The following is a 27,188-nucleotide window of genomic DNA, read 5'->3' on the forward strand; positions in this document are numbered from 1 at the left end:
AAGCACGGGAACTGTGATGGCACAAGTAATGATATAGTTTTGCATCTTAATTTATTGCTATGGCTGGAACGAGCAATTGTTTTGCCACTGATTTGATGCCACTCTTAATGTAATATGTAATTATCTCTACTTGTGCAAACAGGGATCTTCTTTGAAGATACCATATATTTTAGTGGAACTGCACAAGAAGATGTTGGGAACATTAAACTAATCGAGGAGTATATAGTAAGCTTGTCCACCACCGTAGATGCTTCATCTGTATGCTCTACACAATAAGCCTCCTAACAAAGGTTGGTACTCGCCCACTGATTTCATCCATATGATTGAGCTTTGTCATCTCTATTGGTGTTGTGCTACTATTTAGATATTGTCATGAAAAAGTGGTATTGTCCTTGAGAAGTGCTTCATCTGTGTTGTTTTAAATATTTCCTTTCCTTTTTTCGAGCAAACAGTGATGCTAGCATTTAGTAGTCCTCTTGTCGTTGCACAACAGGATCATCTTCCTCTGAAGAAGAATATGGAGTACGTGAAGTGACTAGTTCCGATTATGCCAGGATGAAGAAGCCCTGTCTATCTTATCATCAGAAGGAGCAGTTGAAGGATGGTTACATTACTCCCCACAAGACCAAACTAACTTCAGCTCAGAAGGACTGACAAAATCTCCATTTTTTGCTGTTGTTGTAGATTCTTTCTGGTGAGTTCCATTTTTCTAAAAGTGTGCTCTACATGGACCATGTATGTGCCTGTTGAAACTGTCAATTCATAGTACAGTTTGCTCTATACTAATCACTTTTTTGTATTTGTGCAAACAGGGGTGCTCAGCTTGATTTCAATGGGAACTGCACAAAATGTTCATGAATACATCGAGTCATTCATTTCCACCACAAGAAAGGAGGTGCCAATAAGTTCAAGGCGTTGCAACATATAAGGGCAAAATCATACAAGCTACGCACGAATTTGGTTGATTTTGGTGGAACTGCACAAAAAGAACAGGTGGTTTATTTAGCACGAGGTGCCATGTCAATGTCCGAACTAATGGCAAACCCTGTCCATTCCACAATCGCAGGCATTTGATATTTTCGAGTGGGACAACCTTGTCAAATTTTGCTCATTGATTTTAGCAAGACATGCGTTTGATATTTTCGAATGGGACGCCCTTTGCTGTCAGCATCGTCGATCAATTTTTTCTTTATTCTTTAGTTGTGAAGTAAATATTGCCTCTAACATGTGAGTCACTGAGATGCATAATCATCGATTGTTTTGAATGTTCTCTATGGATTGCCAGGCCTGTGTGTTTGATTGCAATGTACAGAAATGCTAAAAAGCTGCTGAAACTCTTTGTACTCCTTCTGTTCCTTTTTACTTCGCACATTGTGTAAGTGCATACTTTTTTGTATAAGATTGGTCAAAGTAGAGATACTTTGACTGCAGACAAAACTTGTATGCAGACTAGAAAGGACCGGAGGGAGTACATGTGAAACTGCTGCAAACGAGGTGATCACCCTGGGAATAATGCTAGTATGTATTGTTTTGCATGTTCATCCAATGCCAGTGATACAGGAATTCGAACTAATCGAAATAAATTCATTCATACACGGTCGGATTTCATATAAACATGCCGGATTTCATTACATTTCAACTATAAAGGGGTGCGCTGGATGTATAATTAATTAACCGGCCTAGCTTGTCATAGCGATTAGGGCAACTAGGAGCCCAATGATCAGGATCAACACATGACAAACACCTTTCTTCTTGTCATTCTTATTCTTGAAGTTTGTGTGTTGCACAGCCTTGTTCTTCCCATCAAACTTTGCTTTACCATCAAACTTGCCCTTGTTCTTGAACTTGTGGGGCTGGAAGTTCTTCTGTACCATATTGGCACTAGATCCTCCCTCAATTCCTCAAGCATGTGTGTCCTTTGCTCTCGCCTTTTCTTCCACATCAAGAGTGCCAATGAGATCCACGAAGGAGGAAGCTTGGTGACGAAGGAGGTATAATTAATTAACCGAAGCTACCCGCCTGTGTCCCGCTGAGCTGAACAGAAGCTTCAGTGACTTAACTACAGGTGCAGTTGCGTAACTGACATGTGGCCTGTTGGGCCCACGTGTCAGTCAGCCAACTGCACCAGCAGTTAAGTAGAAGCAGCATTATTCTCCAGCAGAACTCCCCGACTCCACGTCACCGCCAAGAAGCTAACCGACCGTCAATGGTCAACCCGCCTAGCTTGGCTTCAACAGGAAGGTAGCAGCGGTGGCCTTACTTGGACCCGAGCGGCGGCGACCTACCGTGTTCTACTCTTCCTCATTTTCTGTGTGGCGCGGCCTCATTGGCAGCGGGGCGGGGCCTCGGCGGAGCCGGCGATGTCCTCTGTCTCGTTGTCGGCGGGCGGCGCCTCAGCGGAGCGGTGGAAATCCTCCCCCGCGTGCCGGTAGGGTGGGGCCTCAGCTGAGCCGGTGATGTCCTCTGCCTCGTTGTTGGCGGGGCGGGGCCTCGGCGGAGCCGGCGGTGTCCTCTGCCTCGTTGTTGGCTCCGCGGGGCCTCGGCGGAGCAGGGCCTCGTCGACGCCAGCGGAGCGGGGACTCGTCGGAGCCGGCATTGTCCTCTGCCTCGTCCTCGGTCTCGCCAAGCAGCGCCTCGCCCGCTTCATCGCCCTCTTTGCTAGCCTCTTTGTAGGCGGTCGCAGCCTCCCCACCCGCATGTGGTACCGCCAGCGCTCGAGGCGGCCCTTGCGGGCGGAGCGGTACGACTCGAGCAGCGCCTCCTGCTCCGCCCGCTCTGCGGCGATCTACTCCTCCTCTTGCAGGTGCTCCTCGAGGAGATAGTGGTTGTAGGCGGCGTCGGCCTGCGCCTCCCGGAACTGCTCCTCACGCATCTGCCTCACACTATCCATATATTGGGCACGGGCCTCGCCGATGGTCATGGTGCAATGCACCAGCGAGGATGGCGCGGAGGAGGGGGTTGGCGTCGGATCGTCGACTACCATGTTCTCCATTGGGACGTCGTCGTCCTCCGGCTGCCTGTCGGCCATCCGGTCGGCAGCAATGGCTGCCATCTCCTTGTGGTCCGTCGTCCGCCCGTCCCGAAGAGTGCTGGAGTGCGAGGAAGCCATGGTGGGCAATAGTGGTGTGGACAGGAGAAAGGGAACGGATGCGGATAACTGCGGCTATGGCCGGCGCAGCAGTTTATATAGCAATGGTGGGCGGGCGAAGGGACGGACGTGTGGCGCCGGAGTAGCCGCTTCGGCAACCGCGTATCATTAATGTGGGCGGCAGATGGACGGACGGACGGCACTTGTGTCGTTTGAAGGCGGAGCAATCGCCTGCACCGGGAAGTGGGGCGGGCGGCGCTGACTGTTTCCGGCGGAAAGCGCGCGTGGGCGAGGAGATGACTTTACTTGGAGAGGATGATAATGGGGACCCACCAGGTCCATAGCCTCACGTACGCAAGTGCCTCCTTATTATATATATATATGTATGTATGTATGTATGTATGTATAAAACTATACTCCCTCCGTCTAGGTGAATAAGTCGTATTAGAAGGTGCATCACGACCTAGGTGCAAGCAGATTGGTGGAAAAGAAGAATATTTCTCTCTTCTAAACACAACATTTAATCACAACAATTAAGAGGATGCCTTATTAGCTACCCATGCAAGCCATCGTAATTCATAGGATGCAAAGCACTTTTATTTCTTGCCTAATAACCGCATGGACGTGCTGCATGCATTGGTCCTTGCCCGAGCAAAAAAAGGGAGGAACGGGGTTTCCACGGGAGACAACAAGGCAGAGGTGGAAGCGCTCGCTGGAGTAATTTATTTTGCTTCCCCCTGGTTTCCTGACATCACGGTCCCACACCATTGTCAACCTATGTAGTAGTCAATAAAGGAGAGAATTGCACAAGAAGCGTCCGACAGTTGAGACCAAGCAGCTCAAGCAGTATTTGTGTTTTTGAGGTGTGAGCACTGCAGAGTTTTTGATGTTTAACCCAGATATTAATTTTTCTCCTCTGAACAACAACGAAAACATCGCTGAAGGTATTAACTGGGCGGGCTGTGGCCCATCTAGCCCAAGCCAGATATCCAGCCCATATATTAATTTTTTTCAAGCTGAAAATGGCTAGCCCAGCTATACTTTTTTTAGGAATACCCAGGCAAGGTCAAGTTGTTATTCTCCGCCCCGCGGGGCTGCAAATCTTTCCTAGGAGGGATGCATTAGGCTTAACAAGAAAATGGGCTTTAAGAAATAATAAATGGGATGTAATTATAAAAACTGGGCAGTAACTATAAAAAATGCACCAAACATGTGATTACTTTATAAAATATTATTTTTGGATATTGAAAATTTTAATTTCATTAATTGTTGCGAGCGCAATGTTTCGTTGGATTTTTACGTAATATAAATTTATTTAATCTGACTAGAAATTTCGGGATAAAAATATTTCGGATCCCATTAAAATGTGGGAAATTTTATTGAATTCTGCTTTGAACGGTTGGTTGAAATGGGCTGTACTTTTAACAAACTGTAAATGGGTTGTAGTAAATTCCATTAGAATTCAAAAATGGGCTACACATTCTTACAAATCTCAAATGGGCTATAAGTTCTCTGCCACACACTTCTGGCCTTACTAAGTTGAGGCGTCCCCTAAAAAAACAGAGTTGACGCGTATGCAAGGCTTTGTCAACTTATAGTCAACACACGGTTCTAGCAGCAGTGGCCGTTGGATGTCCATCCAACGGATGCCGTGCTTCTTATTCAATCTTGGATATTCTAGGTTCACCTGCCCAAAAAAATGATTCCTCCCCCTGACATCTAGGGCGCACCGTTTCGGAAGCTGACCTGTGGGCCTACTAAGTTGACGTACCAAGGGCTTTGTGAACTTAGTCAATATAAACGATTCTAGCTGCAGTGACCGTACGATGTCCATCCAATAGCCGTAGTGCTTCTTCAACCTCTGGTCTTCTTGCTCCAGCCGCCCAAAGCAGCGCCGGTCGTGCCGCCTGCTCCTACCTCCCGTGGTCGGCTGTGCTGTCGCGGAGGCCTCACCGTCCCCTACTATTCCCACCGCGGCCAGGACCTGCGGCGACGACAGCCTCACACCGCAGCCGAACGAGTGAACCCTCATACTCCTCTCCGCGTGGGCATCCACTGCCGCGTCTTCACTGGCTCCGCGTCGTCCCCTTCCTAGGCCTCACCATCGTCCATCGCCCTGGTGCTCTCGGCGCGGCGTGGTCAACGTGGTCAAGGAACGACTTCCATCGGACATGGACTGTACGTGGAGAGGCTGACAGCTGGGTCCACGGTGGCAGCTGGGAAGTGCCTCCTTATTATGCGGAAAATAATGATTCCTCCACCTGACAGCAGGGACCCACCGGACGGGCCACCGTATTTCGCGAAAAAAACGTTTCCCTCCTGACTGCTGGGACCCACCAGCTACACCTTCGCACGCAAGAAAGTGTGTCCGAGCAAAAAAAATAATTTGCCCCCCTGACTGCTGGGACCCACCAGCTACATCTTCGCATGCAAGGAAGTGCGTCCGGGCAAAAAAAAAGAAAACCAAAATGATTCGCCCCCCTGACTGCTGGGACCCACCGGCCCCCCGACTGCTGGGAGCCACCAGCTACATCTTCGCACGCAAGGAAGTGCGTCCGGGCAAAAAAAAACGATTTGCCCCCTGACTGTTGGGACCCACCAGCTACATCTTCGTAGGCAAGGAAGTGCCTGACAGTCGGGACCCACCTGGTCGAAGCGTACGTAGCGTTGTCATTCTGGTCGCGAACGTGTACGTACATACTGGTCGATGTAGAGGCGCGCACGTGTCGTAGTAGAGGCGCGCACGTGTCGTAGTAGAGGCGCGCATGTAGCATGTACACGTACGTACAGCGGCCAGGGTGCAAGAAAGAAAATATGGCCACGTATGTGTACATACGGGCGGGGTCTCGAACGCCTACTCGCGCATACGTACGGCGAGGGCTCATGTACATGGCTGGGTCGGAACGGAGAAACAGCGTCGTCGTCGTGTTCATGGGTCGGAACGGAATGCGTGGTCGTGTTCATCGGGAGGGCTTGGACGAAAGAGGCGATGGAAAGGAGGCCTGGCGTACCGTACAACGGAGGAAACGGACCTCCTACGGTCGAGACGGGGGTCCTGTTGATCGGGAGGGGTGTGGCGTACCGCAAAACGGAGGAAACGGACCTCCTATGGTTGAAACGGGGGTCTTGTTGATCGGGAGGGGTGTGGCGTACCGCAAAACGGAGGAAACGGACCTCCTACGGTCGAAACGGGGGTCCTGTTGATCGGGAGGGGTGTGGCGTACCGCCAAACGGAGGAAACGGACTTGTGTTGAAGCGCTACAGTCGAAACGGGGGTCTTGTTCATCGGGAGGGGTGTGGCGTACCACAAAATGGGACTCCACGGGATACTGTTCATCTCCACCGTCGACCCCCTCCAGCCTCCACGAGCTACTGTTCATCCACCGTCGACCTCCTCCAGCCTCCACGAGCTCCTGTTCATCCAGCCTCCACCGCGTGCTACTCCACCGGCTACTGTTCAACCACCCCTCCACCGTCTACTGTTCATCCAGCCCTCCACACCACGGGGTCCTGTTCAACCACCCCTCCACAGGCACCCCTCCACCGTCTACTGTTCATCCTGCCCTCCACGGGGTGCTCCTGTTCATCCAGCCCTCCACGGGGTCCTGTTCATCCAGCCCCAACCGGCTCGATCGATAGGGGTCCTGTTCATCCACAGGCAACACCACGGGGTCCTGTTCATCCACCCCCACCGGGAACTGTTCATCCAACCCCCTCCCCCCTGCAACGCTCACTATTCATCCAGAGGCAGCATCGATCGGCTTCAGTTAGCAGCAGTAGCCAAGGAATCGCTCGATCGGGTTCAGTTAACAGCCATCGATCGATCGCTTGGGTTCAGTAACGCGTAGCCTGCAGTGAAATCGCTCGGGTTCAGTTAGAGCCCAACGCCTCGCTCGGGTTCAGTTAGAGCCAACGCCTCGCACACACGCGCGTACATGTACAAGAGAAACGCGCATCGCTCGGCCCCCGACATCCCACCGTAACCGGGAACTCCCTGAAATTTTCCTCCCCCTTGATTCTACCACGGTTTTTTCCGTCATGGACGGCCCAAAGAATGTCATGCAGCTGCGTCTCCGGCCCGCCCAGGACGAAAAGCCCATTTTCTGTGACGATAATTGTGACAAAACCCGGTATCATCATAAAGTGCCCAGGATACCGGGTTTTGTCACAATTATCGTCATAGAAGTGTCATATGTATGACAGAAAAAATTTCGTTCGGCCCAAAATGTCACGGATGTGTCTTTTTTTTCTAGTGATACTTTCTATTCGGATATAAGAAAACATAACTCATTATGTTGTCTTCCTTGTCCAACATCAACTTTTTAGCAAGTCATATTTTAATGAGTGCTCACAATTATAAAAGATGTCCAAGATAGTATATTTATATTTGAAGCCTCTCTTTCTTTATTACTTCCTATGAATTGCAACAATGACCAAAACTATGTTTGTCAAATCCCAACAATTTTTATTCATCATACTCTTTATATGTGAAGTCATTACTCTCCATAAGATCAATATATGATCTTTTTATTTCTTTTTCTTTTTTTTCTTTTTTTAACTCCCTCAAGATCATAGCAAGAAAGCAAAGCCCTCAACTCAAAACTACTCTTTATTATATATGTCAAGGACTCAATTACATAGAGGGAACATAAAGCAAAACTCAAGGCTAGATCATACTAAAACTTTATTCTACTAGATCAAGATGTAACCAAAAGGATCGAACTAAGAAAAATGATAAAGATAAAGGTGTGATGGTGATACGATACTAGGGCACTCCCCCAAGCTTGGCAATTTCCAAGGGGAGTGCCCATACCCATGTATTTAGATCTCTTTCTTCGGGGATGGTGATGTGATATTCTTGGCGATGATGCCCCTCAGGATACAATTCTCTTCCTCGAGCTTATTAATTTGCTGTTTAAGATCCATCACTTCCTTGCGAAGTTTATCCGTGACAGATAGAGCTCCATCCACCCATGGATGTTTCCTCGTTGCGGGAGAAAAAGCAACACTCTTTTTCATATTTTCACAAGAGAGAAATCTAGCATTGGGAGGAATAATCGAATTTGGTATTGTTGAGCTCTGAAGTTCCTCCAGCATGAATCTGGTTTGAAGCAGAGAGGTAACTTCTTGATCCTCCTCCATGGCATCCACTCTTTTCAAGTCAGCCTCCATCTCTTCCTCCGTTGCTGGCCCAAAGTGGTTAGCATCTCTGTGTCCTCTTGGGCCTGGTGCCGGGTGAGATACCCGACTCTCCCCATCCGACTCTTGCGAAGACATCTTGCTCCAAATCTGCTGCAGGAACAAATCAAAACAAAAACAGAGGATTTTGTCGTGGTACGGTGGTCAAAACCTTCGGGAGATTATGTAATGAATTTTTGCCAACCATAAGAAGTATCGTGCAAGAAAACGGAGTCCGAAAGGCACATGAGGTGGCCACAAGGACGGGGGCGCGCCCAGGGGGTAGGGCGTGCCCTCCACCCTTGTGGTGGCCTCGTGTCTCTTTCAGACTACTTTTAATTTTCCTATTTTTATAAATATTCCAAAACAGAGAAAAATTAACATTGGAAACGTTTTGGAGTCGGTTTACTTACGTACCACATACCTATTCCTTTTCGGAGTCTGAAGCGTTATGGAAAGTGTCCCTTATGTACTCCTCTGGTGTTACAGTATTAATTACATTGGTTTCAACATTTATGGGAGTACCTAAGATATAATGTTTGATTCTTTGACCGTTTACCACCTTCGGATTTGCGCCTTCGGCATTGTTGATCTTTATGGCACAGGAACGATAGACTTCCTCGATAATGTAAGGGCCTTCCCATTTAGAGAGAAGCTTTCTTGCAAAAAATCTTAAACGAGAGTTGTATAGCAAAACATGATCACCTACATTAAATTCACGCTTTTGTATCCTTTTGTCATGCCATCTTTTAACTTTTTCTTTAAACAATTTGGCATTCTCATAGGCTTGGGTTCTCCATTCATCAAGTGAGCTAATGTCGAATAACCTCTTCTCATCGGCAAGTTTGAAATCATAATTGAGCTCTTTAATAGCCTAGTATGCCTTATGTTCTAGCTCAAGAGGTAAGTGACATGCTTTTCCATAAACCATTTTATACGGAGACATACCCATAGGATTTTTATAAGAAATTCTATAAGCCCATAATGCATCATCAAGTTTCTTAGACCAATTCTTTCTAGATCTATTAACAGTCTTTTGCAAAATTAATTTAAGCACTCTATTACTCAATTCTACTTGACCACTAGACTGAGGATGATATGGAGATGCAATTCTATGATTAACATCATACTTAGCAAGCATTTTACAGAAAGCACCATGAATAAAATGTGAACCACCATCAGTCATTAAATATCTAGGGACACCAAACCTCGGAAAAATAACTTATTTAAGCATATTAATAGAAGTGTTATGATCAGCACTACTAGTTGGAATAGCTTCTACCCACTTAGTAACATAATCAACATCAACTAAAATATGTGTATACCCATTAGAGGAAGGAAAAGGTCCCATATAATCAAAACCCCAAACATCAAATGGTTCAATAACAAGTGAATAGTTCATAGGCATTTCCCACATCTACTGATATTACCAATTCTCTGGCATTCATCACAAGACAAGACAAACTTACGAGCATCTTTAAAGAGAGTGGGCTGCTACCTCTTGAGCTTGCGTTGGTTTTCCCTTGAAGAGGAAAGGGTGATGCAACATAGTAGCGTAAGTATTTCCCTCAGTTTTTGAGAACCAAGGTATCAATCCAGTAGGAGACTACACGCAAGTCCCTCGTACCTGCACAAACAAACAAGAACCTCGCAACCAACGTGATAAAGGGGTTGTCAATCCCTTCACGGTCACTTACAAAAGTGAGATCTGATAAAGATAATAAGATAAATATTTTTGGTATTTTTGTTGTATAGATTGGAAAATAAAGATTGCAAAACAAACGGTAATAGAAATAGCAAGTTGATATGAAAATAATATGATGGAAGATAGACCCGGGGGCCATAGGTTTCACCAGTGGCTTCTCTCAAGATAGCAAATTCTATGGTGGGTGAACAAATTACTGTCGAGCAATTGATAGAAAAGCGCATAGTTATGAGAATATCCAGGCATGATCATGTATATAGGCATCACGTCTGCGACAAGTAGACCGAAACAATTCTACATCTACTACTATTACTCCACACATCGACCGCTATCCAGCATGCATCTAGAGTATTAAGTTCATAAGAACAGAGTAACGCATTAGGCAAGATGACATGATGTAGAGGGATAAACTCAAGCAATATGAAATAAACCCCATCTTTTTATCCTCAATGGCAACAATACAATACGTGCCTTGCTGCCCCTGTTGTCACTGGGAAAGGGCATCGCAGGATTGAACCCAAAGCTAAGCACTTCTCCCATTGCAAGAAAGATCAATCTAGTAGGCCAAACCAAACTGATAATTCAAAGAGACTTGCAAATATATTTAAATCATGCATAAAAGATTTCAGAGAAGAATGAAATATTGTTCATAGATAATCTTAATCATAAACCCACAATTCATCAAATCTCGATAAACACACCGCAAAAAGAATAACATCGAATAAATCTCTAAGAGAATCGAGGAGAACTTTGTATTGATATCCAAAGAGAGAGAAGAAACCATCTAGCTAATAACTATGGACCCGAAGGTCTGTGGTAAACTACTCATACATCATCGGAGAGGCTATGGTGTTGATGTAGAAGCCCTCCATGATCGATTCCCCCTCCGACGGAGCACCGAAAAAGGCCCCAAGATGGGATCTCATGGGTACAGAAGGTTGCGGCGGTGGAAATAGGGTTTCGTGGTGCTCCTGGATGTTTTCGGGGTATATGGGTATATATAGGAGGAAGAAGTACGTCGGTGGAGCTGCGAGGGGCCCACGAGGGTGGGGGGCGCACCTCCCTGCCTCGTGGCTTCCTTGCTTCTTTCTTGATGTCAAATCCAAGTCTCCTAGATCACGTTTGTTCCAAAAATAACTCTCCTGAAGGTTTCATTCCGTTCGGATTCCGTTTGAAATTCCTTTTCTGTGAAACACTGAAATAGGCAAAAAACAGCAATTTGCACTGGGCCTTTGGTTAGTAGGTTAGTCCCAAAAATAACATAAAAAGGTATATTAAAGCCGATTAAACATCCGAAATATATAATATAATAGCACGGAACAATCAAAAATTATAGATACGTTGGAGACGTATCAAGCATCCCCAAGCTTAATTCCTGCTCGTCCTCGAGTAGGTAAATGATAAAAACAGAATTTTTGATGTGGAATGCTACCTAGCATAATTCTTAATGTAATTTTCTTTATTGTGGCATGAATGTTCAGATCCAAAAAATTCAATACAAAAGTTTAATATTGACATAAAAATAATAATACTTCAAGCATACTAGCAAAGCAATCATGTCTTCTCAAAATAACATGGCCAAATAGAGTTATCCCTACAAAATCATATAGTCTGGCTATGCTCCATCTTCACCACACAAAATATTTAAATCATGCACAACCCCGATGATAAGCCAAGTTTCATACTTTTGATATTCTCAAACTTCTTCAATCTTCACGCAATACATGAGCATGAGCCATGGACATAGCACTATAGGTGGAATAGAATGGTGGTTGTGGAGAAGACAAAAAGAAGAAGATAGTCTCACATCAACTAGGCGTATCAACGGGCTATGGAGATGCCCATCAATAGATATCAATGTGAGTGGGTAGGGATTGCCATGCAACGGATGCACTAGAGCTATAAGTGTATGAAAGCTCAACAAAAGAACTAAGTGGGTGTGCATCCAACTAGCTTGCTCACGAAGACCTGGGGAATTTTGAGGAAGCCCGTCATTGGAATATACAAGCCAAGTTCTATAATGTAAAATTCCCACTAGTATATGAAAGTGACAACATAGGAGACTCTCTATCATGAAGATCATGGTGCTACTTTGAAGCACTAGTGTGGTAAAAGGATAGTAACATTGTCCCTTCTCTCTTTTTATCTCATTTTTTGGGGCCTTCTCTTTTTATGGCCTTTCTCTTTTTTTTAGTCTGGAGTCTCATCCCGACTTGTGGGGGAATCATGGTCTCCATCATCCTTTCCTAATAATGATGATCATCATACTTTTATCTACTTACAACTCGAAAAATTTACAACTCGATACTTAGAACAAAATATGACTCTATGTGAATGCCTCCGGCGGTGTACCGGGATGTGCAATGACTCATGAGTGACATGTATGAAAAATTATGAACGGTGGCTTTGCCACAAATACGATGTCAACTACATGATCATGCAAAGCAATATGACAATGATGAAGCGTGTCATAAAAACGGAACGGTGGTAAGTTGCCTGGCAATATATCTCGGAATGGCTATGGAAATGCCATAATAGGTAGGTATGGTGGCTGTTTTGAGGAAGGTATATGGTGGGTTTATGGTACCGGTGAAAGTTGCGCGGTACTAGAGAGGCTAGCAATGGTGGAAGGGTGAGAGTGCGTATAATCCATGGAATCAACATTAGTCATAAAGAAGTCACATACTTATTGCAAAAATCTATTAGTTATCGAAACAAATTACTACGCATATTCTCATAGGGGGATAGATTGGTAGGAAAAGACCATCGCTCGTCCCCGACCGCCACTCATAAGGAAGACAATCAATAAATAAATCATGCTCCGACTTTTTCACATAACGGTTCACCATACGTGCATGCTACGGGAATCACAAACTTTAGAACAAGTATTTCTCAAATTCACAAGTACTCAACTAGCATGACTCTAATATCACCATCTTCATATCTCAAAACAATCATCAAGTATCAAACTTCTCATAGTATTCAATGCACTCTTTATGATAGTTTATATTATACCCAACTTGGATGCCTATTATATTAGGACTAATTTTATAGCCAAAGAAAATTACCATGCTGTTCTAAAGGACTCTAAAAATGATATAAGTGAAGCATGAGAGATCAATAATTTCTATAAAATAAAACCACCACCGTGCTCTTAAAGATATAAGTGAATCACTAGAGCAAAATTATCTAGCTCAAAAGATATAAGTGAAGCTCATAGAGTATTCTAATAAATTCCGATTCATGTGTGTCTCTCCAAAAGGTGTGTACAGAAAGGATGATTGTGGTAAGCTAAAAAGCAAATAATTAAATCATACAAGACGCTCCAAGCAAAACACATATCATGTGGTGAATAAAAATATAGCCTCAAGTAAAGTTACCGATAGATGAAGATGAAAGAGGGGATGCCTTCCGGGGCATCCCCAAGCTTAGGCTTTTGGTTATCCTTGAATTTTACCTTGGGGTGCCTTGGGAATCCCCAAGCTTAGGCTCTTGCCACTCCATATTCCAAAACCCATCAAATCTTTACCCAAAACTTGAAAACTTCACAACACAAAACTCAACAGAAAATCTCATGAGCTCTGTTAGTATAAGAAAACAAACCACCACTTCAAGGTACTGTAATGAACTCATTATTTATTTATATTGGTGTTAAAACTAATGCATTCCAACTTATCTATGGTTCATACCCCCCGATACTAGCCATAGATTCACCAAAATAAGCAAACAACACACAAAAAACAGAATCTGTCAAAAACAGAACAATCTGTAGTAATCTGTAGGTTTCGAATACTTCTGTAACCCCAAAAATTCTAAAATAAATTGGTGGACGTGAGTAATTTGTCTATTAATCATCTTCAAAAATAATCAACCTAATCTCAATCTCTAGTAAAAAATGGCAGCAAATCTCGTGAGCGCTAAAGTTTCTGTTTTTTTATAGCAAGATCGCAAAAACTTCCCCAAGTCTTCTGAAAGGTTCTACTTGGCACTAACACAATTAAAAGCATAAAACCACATCTAAACATAATATATATGAATTATTTATTACTAAACAGAAACAAAAATAAAATTGGGTTGCCTCCCAACAAGCGCTATCGTTTAACGCCCCTAGCTAGGCATAAAAACAAGAATAGATCTAGGTATTGTCATCTTTGGTTTTAATTTTTTAGCGGAGTCATGCTTGAATCCGGGAGGTTCTTTATGTTTCCCTTCATATTCGGAAAATTTTAGATCTAAATAGTCCAACCGCTTATTGCAAAGGGTAATCAACATATTCATGTGGTGAAGGTTTCCGCTAACACTCTTAAGAGGTTCGAGAGACTTTTGTAAAATTTTCGTTACTTCGCAAATCTTCTAAAAAACTTGTGTCTCTTCCTGGTTATGATGTGGCCCCTTTTGTTGAGGTAGTGTTCCCACTATTCCCTCTATGATTTCATGAGCAATACTGGGATCAATTTCAATAAAATTTCCTTTGGCAACGCAATCCAAGAGTTGTCTATGGGACATATTTAGTCCAACATAAAAATTACGAAGTAAAATTGTAAAACTCACCTCTAAGGTGCAATTGCGATAAGATTCCATCATCCTATACCAAGCATCTTTTAAGTTTTTTCCTTGTCTTTGTTTGAAGTGAAGAACTCCAAACTCGGGAGACAAAGGAGCAGAAAAAGGACTAGCCATAACAGCAAAACCAACGATCTAACACACAGACACACAAGATGCAAGAAAAAGGGCGAATGGAAAAGAGGCGAATAAAATGGCAAGGGTGAAGTGGGGGAGTGGAAAACGAGAGGCAAATGGCAAATAATGTAATGCGAGGGATAAGAGTTTGTGATGGGTACTCGGTATGTCTTGACTTGTGCGTAGATCTCCCCGGCAATGGCGCCAGAAATCCTCTTGCTACCTCTTGAGCTTGCGTTGGTTTTCCCTTGAAGAGCAAAGGGTGATGCAACACAGTAGCGTAAGTATTTCCCTCAGTTTTTGAGAACCAAGGTATCAATCCAGTAGGAGACTACACACAAGTCCCTCATACCTGCACAAACAAACAAGAACCTCGCAACCAACGTGATAAAGGGGTTGTCAATCCCTTCACGGTCACTTACGAAAGTGAGATCTGATAAATATAATAAGATAAATATTTTTGGTATTTTTGTTGTATAGATTGGAAAATAAAGATTGCAAAATAAACGGCAATAGAAATAGCAAGTTGATATGAAAATAATATGATGGAAGATAGACCCGGGGGCATAGGTTTCACTAGTGGCTTCTCTCAAGATAGCAATTTCTACGGTGGGTGAACAAATTACTACCGAGCAATTGATAGAAAAGTGCATAGTTATGAGAATATCTAGGCATGATCATGTATATAGGTATCACGTCCGCGACAAGTAGACCAAAACGATTCTACATCTACTACTATTACACCACACATCGACCGCTATCAAGCATGCATCTAGAGTATTAAGTTCATAAGAAAAGAGTAACGCATTAGGCAAGATGACATGATGTAGAGGGACAAACTCAAGCAATATGATATAAACCCTATCTTTTTATCCTCGATGGCGACAATACAATACGTGCCTTGCTGCCCCTGCTGTCACTGGGAAAGGACGCCGCAAGATTGAACCCAAAGCTAAGCACTTCTCCCATTGCAAGAAAGATCAATCTAGTAGGCCAAACCAAACTGATAATTCGAAGAGACTTGCAAATATATTTAAACCATGCATAAAAGATTTCAGAGAAGAATCAAATATTGTTCATAGATAATCTTGATCATAAACCCACAATTCATTGGATCTCGACAAACACACCGCAAAAAGAATTACATCAAATAGATCTCCAAGAGAATCAAGGAGAACTTTGTATTGAGATCCAAAGAGAGAGAAGAAGCCATCTAGCTAATAACTATGGACCCGAAGGTCTGTGGTAAACTACTCACACATCAACGGAGAGGCTATGGTGTTGATGTAGAAGCCCTCCATGATCAATTCCCCCTCCGACGGAGCGCCGGAAAAGGCCCCAAGATGGGATCTCACTGGTACAGAAGGTTTCGACGGTAGAAATAGGGTTTCGTGGTGCTCCTGGATGTGTTCGGGGTATATGGGTATATATAGGAGGAAGAAGTACATCGGTGGAGCTGCGAGAGGCCCACGAGTGTGGGGGGCATGCCTACCCCCCTGGGCACGCCTCCCTGCCTCGTGGCCTCCTTGCTTCTTCTTGACGTCAACTCCAAGTCTCCTAGATCACGTTTGTTACAAAAGTAACTCTCCCGAAGGTTTCATTCCGTTTGGATTCCGTCCGATATTCCTTTTCTTCGAAACACTCAAATAGGCAAAAAAACAACAATTTGCACTAGGCCTTTTGTTAGTAGGTTAGTCCCAAAAATAATATAAAAAGGTATATTAAAGCCCATTAAACATCCAAAACAGATAATATAATAGCATTGAACAATCAAAAATTATAGATATGTTGGAGACGTATCATGGGCCAATAGAAACCGGATTGCAATACCTTATGTGCAGTTTTGTCTCCAGCGTGGTGTCCTCCGTAAGACTCGGAGTGACACTTACGTAGGATCTGTTCCTGTTCATGCTCAGGTACACAGCATCTAATAACACCATCTACTCCTTCTTTATAAAGGTGTGGATCATCCCAAAAGTAATGTCTGAAATCATAGAAAAACTTTTTCTTTTACTAGTATGTAAAACTAGGTGGTATAAATTTAGCAACAATGTAATTTGCATAATCAGCACACCATGGAGTATTACGAGAAGCATTTATGACATTTAATTGTTCATCAGGAAAGCTATCATCAATAGGTAATGGGTCATCAAGAACATTTTCTAACCTAGACAAGTTGTCTAGAACGGGGTTCTCAGCTCCCTTTCTATCAATAATATGCAAATCAAATTCTTGTAGTAGGAGAACCCATCTAATAAGTCTAGGTTTAGCATCTTTATTTTCCATGATATATTTAATAGCAGCATGATAAGTGTGAACAATTACTTTGGAATCAACAATATAAGGTCTAAACTTATCACATGCAAATACAACTGTTAAAAATTCTTTTTCAGTAGTAGCATAATTTCTCTAGGCACTGTCTAGAGTTTTACTAGCATACTAAATAACATTTAATTTCTTATCAACTCTTTGTCCTAGAACAACACCATCAACATAATCACTAGCATCACACACAATCTCAAAGGGTAAATTCCAATCAGGTGGCTGAACAATAGGTGCAGAAATCAAGGCTTTCTTAAGTATTTCAAATGCTTCTACACAATCATCATCAAAAACAAAAGGAACATATTTTTGCAAGAGATTAGTGAGAGGCCTAGAAATTTTAGAGAAGTCTTTAATAAACCTCCTATAGAAACTAGCATGACCAAGGAAACTTCTTATACCTTTGATATCTTTAGGACAGGGCATCTTTTCAATAGCATCAACTTTAGCTTTATCCACTTTAATACCTCTTTCAGAAATTTTATGCCCCAAGACAATACCTTCATTAACCATAAAGTGGCACTTCTCCCAATTCAATACAAGATTAGTTTCTTCGCATCTATGCAAAACTCGGTCCAGGTTGCTTAAGCAATCATCAAAATAAGTTTCGTAAACGGAGAAATCATCCATGAAAACCTCAACAATCTTTTCACAAATGTCAGAGAATATAGCAGTCATACATCTTTGAAAGGTAGTAGGTACATTGCATAGACCAAAAGGCATACGTCTATAAGCAAAGGTACCAAAAAGGCAAGTAAAGGTGGTTTTCTCTTGATCATCTTTTGACACAGGTATTTGAGAGAAACCAGAATAACCATCTAGAAAGCAAAAATGTGTATGCTTGGATAATCTTTCTGGCATTTGATCAATAAAAGGTAGGGGGTAATGATCTTTTCTAGTAGCTTTACTTAATTTACGAAAATCAATTACCATTCTATAACCTGTAACAATTCTTTGAGGAATCAATGCATTCTTATCATTAGGAACAACAGTAATACCTCCCTTCTTAGGGACACAATGAACATGACTTACCCATTGACTATCAGCAATAGGATAAATTATACCTGCCTCCAGAAGCTTTAGTATTTCATTTCTCACCACTTCTTTCATATTAGGATTTAACCGTCGTTGGTGATCAACAACTGGTTTAGCATCTTTCTCCAGTTTAATTTTGTGCTGACATAGAGTGGGACTAATGCCCTTAAGATCATCAAGAGTATATCCAATAGTGGCACGGTGCTTCTTTAGAGTTTTTAATAATTTCTTTTCTTTCCACTCTGAAAGGTTAGCACTAATAATAACAGGATACATCTTCTTTTCATCAATATAAGCATATTTCAGAGTATCATGTAATTGTTTAAGCTCAAACACAGGATCACCCTTAGGTGGAGGAGGATCCCCAAGGATTTCAACAGGCAAATTGTGTTTCAAAATAGGTCCTTGTTTAAAGAATACTTCATCTATTTCCCTTCTTTCATTCATAAACATATCATTTTCATGGTCTAGCAAATATTGTTCTAAAGGATCATTAGGAGGCACAAGAATAGAAGCAAGACCAATAATTTCATCCTTACTAGGCAATTCTTTATCATGGGGTTGTCTACAAAATTTAGAGAAATTAAAATCATGAGACATATCCCCTAAACCAACAGTAACAATATCTTTCTCACAATCTATCTTAGCATTAACAGTATTCAAGAAAGGTCTACCAAATATAATGGGACAAAAATTATCTTGTGGGGAACCAAGAACAAGAAAATCAGTAGGATATTTAATTTTCCCACACAAGACTTCAACATCTCTAACAATCCCAATTGGTGATATAGTATCTCTATTAGCAAGCTTAATAGTAACATCAATATCTTCTATCTCAGCAGGTGCAATACCATTCATAATTTCTTTATACAAGGTATATGGTATTGCACTCACACTAGCACCCACATCACATAATCCTTGATAACAATGATCTCCTATTTTAACAGAAACAATAGGCATGCCAACAACAGGTCCATGTTTATCTTTAGTATCAGGTTTAGCAATCCTAGCAGCTTCATCACAGAAATAAATAACATGCCCATCAATATTATCAACCAAGAGATCTTTAACCATAGCAATACTAGGTTCAACTTTAATTTGCTCAGAGGGTTTGGGTGTTCTAATATTACTTTTGTTAACCACAGTTGAAGCTTTAGCATGGTCTTTATTCTAACAGGAAAAGGTGGTTTCTCTATATAAGCAGTAGGAACAATAGGAGCAACATTATAAGTAATAGTTTCTTATTCAACTTTAATAGTTTCAACTACTTTAACTTGAATGGGAGGATGACATTTAAACCACTTCTCCTTTGGTATATCAACATGGGTAGCAAAAGATTCACAGAAAGAAGCTACTATCTTAGAGTCAAGTCCATATTTAGTGCTAAAATCACGAAAAGCATCGGTATCCATAAAAGATTTAACACAATCAAACTTAAGTTTTATACCTGACTCTTTACCTTCGTCGAGTTCCCAATCTTCAGAGTTTCGTTTAATTATTTTCAATAAATCCCATTTGAATTCAATATCCTTCTTCATATAGGAACCAATACAAGAAGTATCGAGCATGGATCAACCATTATGAGAAAGCCGAGCACACAAATTTTCAATAAGAATTTATCTTGAGAGCTCATGATTGGGACATGAATATAACATTGAGTTAAGCCTCCCCCAAGATTGAGCGATACTTTCTCCTTCACGAGGCCAAAAATTATATATATATATATAGTTCCGATCACGATGAACCAGATGCATAGGATAAAACTTCTGATGAAGAAATTCCAATTTCAGTCGGTTGTAGTTCCATGATCCAATATCATCCAATAGCCTATACCATGTAAATGACTTTCCCTTCAAAGATAAAGGGAAGACCTTCTTCTTGACAACATCCTCGGGCATACCTGCAAGCATATATAATCCACAAACTTCATCCACGTAGATTAGGTGCATATCAGGATGTAATGTTCCATCTCCGGCATAAGGATTAGCTAGCTGTTTCTCTATCATACCCGAAGGAATTTCATAATAATTATGTTCAGTAGGTGCAGTAGGTTGAGGAGCAACTAATTGCGGTTCTAGTCGAGGTGAAGATACCCCGAACAAACCCCTCAAAGGATTATTTCCCATAGTAACAAGTGACGACAGCAAATTTCAACATACTATATAAATGTTTCCTTACCAAATTCCACTTACCAAAGGCGCTTCACTCCCTAGCAAAGGCGCCAGAAAAGAGTCTTGATGACCCACAAGTATAGGGGATCTATCGGAGTCCTTTTGATAAGTAAGAGTGTCCAACCCAACGAGGAGCAGAAGAAAATGACAAGTGGTTTTCAGCAAGGTATTCTCTTCAAGCATTGAAATTATCGGTAACAGATAGTTTTGTGATAAGATAAATCAATAAAAGTAAACAAGGTGCAGCAAGGTGGCCCAATCATTTTTTAGCAAAGGACAAGCCTAGACAAAGTCTTATATAAAGCAAAGCGCTCCTGAGGACACATGGAAATTGTTATCAAGTTAGTTTTCTTCATGCTCATATGATTCACGTTCGTTACTTTGATAATTTGATATGTGGGTGGAGCGGTGCTTGGGTGCTACCCTTCCTTGGACAAGCCTCCCACTTATGATTAACCCCTCTCGCAAGCATCCGTAACTATGAAATAAGAATTAAGGTAAACCTAACCATAGCATGAAACATATGGATCCAAATCAGCCCCTTATGAAGCAACGCATAAACTAGGGTTTACGCTTCTGTCACTCTAGCAACCCATCGTCTACTTATTACTTCCCAATGCCTTTCCCTAGGACCAAATAATGGTGAAGTGTCATGTAGTCGATGTTCACATAACACCACTAGAGGAGAGACAACATACATCTCAGCAAAATATCGAACGAATACCAAATTCACATGATTACATATAACAAGACTTCTCCCATTTCCTCAGGAACAAACGTAACTACTCACAAAGCATATGCATAATCATAACCAGAGGAGTATTAATTATCATTAAGGATCTGAAAATATAATCTTCCACTGGATAAACCAACTAGCATCAACTACAAGGAGTAGTCAACACTACTAGCAACCCACAGGTACCAATCTGAGGTTTTGGGACCAAGATCGAATACAAGAGATGAACTAGGGTTTGAGAGGAGATGGTGCTGGTGAAGATGTTGATGGAGATTGACCCCCTCTCGATGAGAGGATCGATGGTGATGACGATGGCGACGATTTCCCCCTCCCGGAGGGAAGTTTCCCCGGCAGAATAGCTCCGCTAGAGCCCTAGATTGGTTCTGCCCAGGTTCCGCCTCGAGACGGTGGCGCTTCGTCCCGAAAGCTTCCTTCTGATTTTTTCCAGGTCAAAACACACCATATAGCCAAAGATGGGCACCGGAGGCCTGCCAAGGGGCCCACAAGGTCGGGGGGCGCGCCCGGGGAGGGGGGGGGGGTAGGGCGCGCCCTCCACCATTGTGGCTGGCTGGTGGCCCCCTCTGGTACTTTCTTCGCCCAATATTTTTATATATTCCAAAAACATGCTCCGTGAAGTTTCAGGACTTTTGGAGTTGTGTAGAATAGGTCTCTAATATTTGCTCCTTTTCTAGTCCAGAATGCCAGCTGCCGGCACTCTCCCTCTTCATGTAAACCCTATAAAATAAGAGAGATAAGGCATAAGTATTGTGATATAATGTGTAATAACAGCCCATAATGCAATAAATATCAATACAAAAGCATGATGCAAAATGGACGTATCAATGATTGATATATAAATTCCCTATGTTTTCCTAATTTTTTTATAAAAAAATGGAGTATTAGAGGTATGGTCATTGTTCAGATCATTACAGACTATTTTGTTTTTGACAGATTCTGGTTTCAATGCATAGTTTGCTTGTTTTCTACTTTCTATGGCTTATATTTCTCAATATAAATTGTAGAAATGATAGGGTATAGTAGGCATTGTATTAGAACAATTATGAATATTGTCTTAACAGTACCAAATTGAATGGCTTGCTCTTTATCATACTAAACTATCTCACGAAGTTCCATTAAGTTTTGTGTGATTGAAGTTTTCAAGTTTTGGGTGAGATATCGATATGAGGAGAATAAGGAGTGACAAGACCCTAAGCTTGGGCATGCCCAAGGCACCCTAAGGTAATATTCAAGGAATTCCCAAGCAATTAAGCTTGGGGATGCCCCGGAAGGCATCCCTTCTTTCGTCTTCAACATTATCGATAACCGTACTTGGAGTTATATTTTCATTCGTCACATGATATGTGTTTTGCTTGGAGCATCATTTTATTTTGTTAGGATTTGCTTTCTATTATTTATAATAATGTTTTGCATCTTTCATTTCAATAAATGTGTTAAGGATAGCCTTTACCATACTTATTTTGCAAGTCTTTATGTGGCTGTTTGAAAATAGAAAGTTCCACGCTAGTGCGTCAGTTGTTAAAAAATGTCAGAATGTGATAAAATGTTGAATTTTTTGCACAATAAGCCATGATAAAATTTCTACAGTCTGGTAAATTTACAGAATTGTTGGAGTTAAATAAGTATGAATCTTCTTGCATTCTTTACAGACTATCCTATTTGACAGATTGCTATTATGTTTGCATTGTTTGCGTATGTTTGTTTGTTTAATGATTCTATTTGAGGATATGAGTATTAAATATGAAGAGGCATTTAGTATGTAATGTTAAATAATAATTTTAGTGATTTGCTACAGTAGATAATGATAAGGTTATTGCATATGATTTACACTAACTTATCTCACGAGTTCTTGTTGAGTTTTGTGTGGATGAAGTTTTTAAGATTTAGGGAAACCGTGATATGAAAGTGATGTCTACTACGCAACTTTATTCTTGTAGACACGTGTTGGGCCTCCAAGCACAGAATTTTTTAGGACAGTAGCAATTTTCCCTCAAGTGGATGACCTAAGGTTTATCAATCTGTGGGAGGCGTAAAATGAAGATGGTCTCTCTCAAGCAACCCTACAATCAAATACAAGAAATCTCTTGTGTCCCCAACACACCTAATACAATGGAAAATTGTATAGGTGCACTAGTTCGGCGAAGAGATGATGATAAAAGTGTAATATGGATGGTAGAAATATATTTTTATAATCTGAATAAATAAAAACAGCAAGGTAGAAAATACTAAACGGGCACAAAAACGGTATTGCAATGCTTGAAAATGAGGCCTAGGGTCCATACTTTCCCTAGTGCAATCTCTCAACAATGCTAATCTAATTGGATCATATAACCACCCCTCAAAGTGCAATGAAGAATCACTCCAAAGTTCCTATCTAGTGGAGAACATAAGAAGAAATTGTTTGTAGCTATTCTTTCCGATCGATCTATCCAAGAGTTCATACTAAAATAACACCAAGTTATTCTTTCCGATCGATCTATCAAGAGTTCATACTAAAATAATACCAAGTTATTCTTTCCGATTGATCTATCAAGATTTCTTACTAGAATAACACCAAAGCAAATTCAGATTCATAATACTCAATCCAACACGAAGAACCTCAAAGAGTGCCCCAAGATTTCTACCGGAGAAACAAAAGACGAGAACGTGCATCAACCCGTTACCCCAATGTCACCGCGGGAATCCGCGAGTTGAGTGCCAAAACACATATCAAGTGAATCAATATGATACCCCATTGTCACCACGAGTATTCATATGCAAGACATATATCAAGTGCTCTCAAATCCATAAAATTATTCAATCCGATAACAACGAAATCTCAAAGGGAAAACTCAATTCATCACAACAAGATAGAGAGAGGAAAACACCATATGATCCAACTATATTAACAAAGCTCGTGATACATCAAGATTGTGACATCTCAAGAACACGAGAGAGAGAGATTAACCACATAGCTACTAGTACAAACCCTTAGCCCGAGGGTGGACTACTCCCTCCTCATCGTGGTGGCCGCCGGGATGATGAAGATGGCCACCGGAGATGATTCCCCCCTCCGACAGGGTGTTGAAATGGGGTCTAGATTGGTTTTTGGTGGCTACAGAGCCTTGCGGCGGCGGAACTTCTGATCTAGGTTAACTCTGATGGTCTCTATTTATAGGATTTTTTGGCGTTGGTTTCACGCTAAGATGGGCCTCGAGGTGAGCACAACCCACCGGGGCAAGCCAGGCCCACCAGGCGCGCCCTGGTGGGTTGTGCCCTCCTCGTGGCTCTTCTGGCCCTCGCACGAAGCTTCGGGGGTCTCTTTTGTTCCAAAAAAATCCGTCAAAAAGTTTCAACTCATTTGGAGAACTTTCATTTCTGCACAAAAACAACACCACGGTAGTTCTGCTGAAAACAACATCAGTCCGAGTTAGTTCCATGCAAATCATACCAAAACCATATAAAATTGTTGTAAACATGGCATTAATACTTCATAAATTATAGATACGTTGGAGATGTATCATAAAGGAATTAAGGAGACACAAAAGCTCAAGCTTGGGGATGCCCAAAGCATCCCAAGATAATATTTCAATAAGTCTCAAGCATCTAAGCTTGGGGATGCCCCGGTAGGCATCCCACATTTCTTCATCAAGAATTATCGGTTAGTATTGGTTGAGCCTGGGTTTTTGCTTCTCCACATGAGTTGTGCTATTCTTGAAATGTCATTTTATTTTGTTTTGCTTGCTATTTTAATAAAATACTTAGATCTGAAAGTTTCTAAATAAGAGAGAGTCCTCAAATAGTTACCCATTTACTAAACTACTCGCTTGATCTTCACTTATATCTTTTTGGAGTAGTTTGTCATTTACTCTCGTGCTTCACTTATATCCTAAGAGTAAATTGTTGAATGAATTGAATATCATGAAGTTGAAATTACATGTTCATATTATGCCTAGTAGTAGCTTCACGTTGGGTTTAGAAAGTGAAATCTTTTGAAGCTTGACAATCACAATATTGGTCATACAAGAAATTCATAAATGATTAGTATAAGGAAGAGAACTTTCACATACAAATTAATATATTATCTTGGACATCCTCTATGATTGTGAATACCCATTAATTATTTTCAAACTTGAGAAAATTAGTTGAAGCTGGACAAGGAAGACAATGTAATGAGTTATGGTTGTGTATATTTTCATAGAAGTTATATTGTTATGGATCCTCCAACATGTGGTGTTTGTTTAGGATCTTTAGTTAGACAAAAATTCGTACTAAGTAGAGATACTACTTGTGCATCCAAAAACCCTTAAACCCAGTTTCTTTCCATGAGTGCCCACCATACCTACCTATGGATTGAATAAGATCCTTCAAGTAAGTTGTCATCGGTGCATAAAGCAATAAAAATTGCTCCTAAATATGTTTGATCTTTTATTGTAAGGGAAAATAGGTGTTGTACAAACTTGTGATGGCAAAGTAATAAAAGTGACGGTTTGCATAATAAAGGTTGCTATCACAAGGGGCAATATGACGTGATGTTCCTTTGCATTAAGAGCTTGGGCGTCCAAAAATTAAAAGTGCATGACAACCTCTGCTTCCCTCTGCGAAGGGCCTATCTTTTACTTTTCAGTATTTACTTTTATGCAACATTCAATAGTATGCATTATAATTTCAACCTCAATTATTCTCTAGTTGGCAAGCATCATGTGGCGGGGAAAGATCTAGGCACATATGGCCAGTCAAATATATTTGATCATGATTTATCATTGCTGACAATTATCTCTGTGATAAATGAGTTGGGAGGCGAAACATTAAACCCCTATATTTCTCATGATGTGTTTACAATAATTTATATGGTTTTGGTATGATTTGAATGGAACTAACCGGACTAACGTTGGATTCGGCAGAACTACTGTGGTGTTGTTTTTTGTGCAGAAATTAAAGTTCTCAAAATGCAGCGAAACTTTTTGATGATTATTTTTGGAATAAAAGAGGCACTAGAAGCTTCGTGGGAGGGCCAGAAGATGCACAAGGGCCCCACAAGACACCAGGGCGCGCTAGAGGGGCCTGGCTCGTCCTGGTGGGTTGTGGTCACCTCGAGACCCATCTTAGCGTGAAACCGACGCCAAAAAATCCTATAAATAGAAAAATCCCAAGAAATAACCCTAGATCAGTAGCCGCCACCGCAAGCCTCTGTAGCCACAAAAGCCAATCTAGACCCTGTTCTGGCGCCCTGTTGGAGGGGGAAATCATCACCGATGGTCATCTTCATCATCCCGGCAGTCACCATGATGAGGAGGGAGTAGTCCACTGTCGGGGTTGAGGGTTTGTACCGGTAGTTGTGTGTTTAATCTCTCTCTCTCTCTCGTGTTCTTGATTTGGCACGATCTTGATGTGTCGTGAGCTTTGTTAATATAGTTGGATCATATGGTGTTTTCCCCTCTCTATCTTGTTGTGATGAATTGAGTTTTCCCTTTGAGATTTCATATTATCGGATTGAATACTTTTATGGATTTTAGAAAACTTGGTGTATGTCTTGCTATGAATACTCGTGGTGACAATGGGGTATCATATTGAATCACTTGATATATCTTTTGGCACTCAACTCGTGGATTCCCAAGGTAACATTGGGGTAATTTATGCATAGGGGTTGATGCACGTTTTCGCCCTTGTTTCTCAGGTAGAAATCTTGGGGCACTCTTTGAGGTTCTTTGTGTTGGATTGAGTATTATGAATCTGAAATTGTTTGATGCATATCATATAATCAACTCATGGATACTCCTAGTGACATTGGAGTATCTAGGTGACATTAGAGTTGGTTGATGTGTATCATATGGTGTTATTTTAGTACAAACTCTTGGATAGATCGACCGGAAAGGATAACTTGTGTTATTTTAGTATGAACTCTTGGATAGATCGATCGGAAAGGATAACTTTGAGGTGGTTTCGTACCCAACAAACAATTTCTTCTTATGTTCTCCGCTAGATAGAAACTTTGGAGTGATTCTTCATCGCACGTTGAGGGATGGTTATATGATCCAACTATATTAACATTGTTGAGAGATTGCACTAGCGAAAGTACAGACCTAGGCCTTGTTTCCAAGCATTGCAATACCGTTTGTGCTCACTTTTGTTACTTGCTACCATGCTGTTTTTTATTGTTCCTACTACAAAAATCAATATCTAGTATCATTACTACACTTGTATCACCATCTCTTCACAAACTAGTGCACCTGTACAAATTACCATTGTATTTGGTGTGTTGGGGACACAAAACAC

The sequence above is a fragment of the Triticum urartu genome, chromosome 2A (genome assembly GCF_056163025.1).
Source record: "Triticum urartu cultivar PI428250 chromosome 2A, HENAU_Tu73, whole genome shotgun sequence".
Taxonomy (NCBI): domain Eukaryota; kingdom Viridiplantae; phylum Streptophyta; class Magnoliopsida; order Poales; family Poaceae; genus Triticum; species Triticum urartu.